This window comes from Chiloscyllium plagiosum, chromosome 15 (assembly GCF_004010195.1).
Source record: "Chiloscyllium plagiosum isolate BGI_BamShark_2017 chromosome 15, ASM401019v2, whole genome shotgun sequence".
NCBI lineage: Eukaryota > Metazoa > Chordata > Chondrichthyes > Orectolobiformes > Hemiscylliidae > Chiloscyllium > Chiloscyllium plagiosum.
In genome coordinates this window covers 20990799-20992039 of record NC_057724.1, presented here as the reverse complement: position 1 = coordinate 20992039, position 1241 = coordinate 20990799, and positions in this window count along the sequence as shown.

The window sequence follows — 1241 nt, the reverse complement described above, 5'->3', positions numbered from 1 at the left end:
ATGGAGGTTGGTGGGGTGGTAGGTGAGGACCAGTGGGGTTCTGTCCTGGTGACGATTGGAGGGGCGGAGCGGGGCTCAAGGGTGGAGGAACGGGAAGTGGAGGAGATCCTGTGGAGAGCATCGTCGATCACGTCTGGGGGGAAATTGGGGTCTTTGAAGAAAGAGGCCATCTGGGTTGTACGGTATTGGAACTGGTCCTCCTGGGACCAGATGAGGCGGAGACGAAGGAATTGGAAATATGGGATGGCGTTTTCACAGGGGGCAGGGTGGGAGGAGGTGTAGTCTAGGTAGCTGTGGGAGTCGGTCGGTTTTTAGTAAATTTCCGTGTTGATTCGGTCGCCCGAGATAGAAATGGAGAGGTCTAAGAAGGGGAGGGAGGAGTCTGAGACGGTTTGGTAAATTTGAGGTCGGGGTGGAAGGTGTTGGTAAAGTGGATGTACTGTTCAACATCCTCGTGGGAGCATGAGGCAGCACCGATACAGTTATCGATGTAGTGGAGGAAAAGGTGGGGGGTGGTGTCAGTGTAGCTGCTGAAGATGGACTGTTCCACATATCCCATGCCCTCCACCTCCTCCATGATTTTCGCTTCCCCGGTCCCCAATGCCTTATCTTCACCATGGACATCCAGTCCCTGTACATGTGGGCAGCACAGCGGCACAGTGGTTAGCACTGCTGCCTCACAGCGCCAGAGACCCGGGATTCAATTCCCGCCTCAGGCGACTCTCTGTGTGGAGTTTGCACATTCTCCCCGTGTCTGCGTGGGTTTCCTCCCACAATCCAAAAAAATGTGCAGGTTAGGTGAATTGGCCTGGCTAAATTGCTCGTAGCGTTAGGTGAATGGGTAAATGCAGAGAAATGGGTCTGGGTGGTTGCGCTTCTGCGGGTCGGCGTGGACCTGTTGGGGCGAAGGACCTGTTTCCACACTGTAAGTAATCTAATCTGTAAGTAATCTAATCTAAAAACATCCATCCCCCATCAAAGCCCTCCGCTTCTTCCTTTCCCGCCGTACCAACCAGTACCCTTCCACTGACACCCTCCTTCTACTGACTGAACTGGTCCTCCCTCTGAACAACTTCTCTTTCCAATCCTCCCACTTCTTCCAAACCAAAGGAGTAGCCATGGGCACCCGCATGGGCCCCAGCTATGCCTGCCTCTTCGTAGGATATGTGGAACAGTCCATCTTCCGCAGCTACACTGGCACCACCCCCCACCTTTTCCTCCGCTCATCGATGACTGTATCG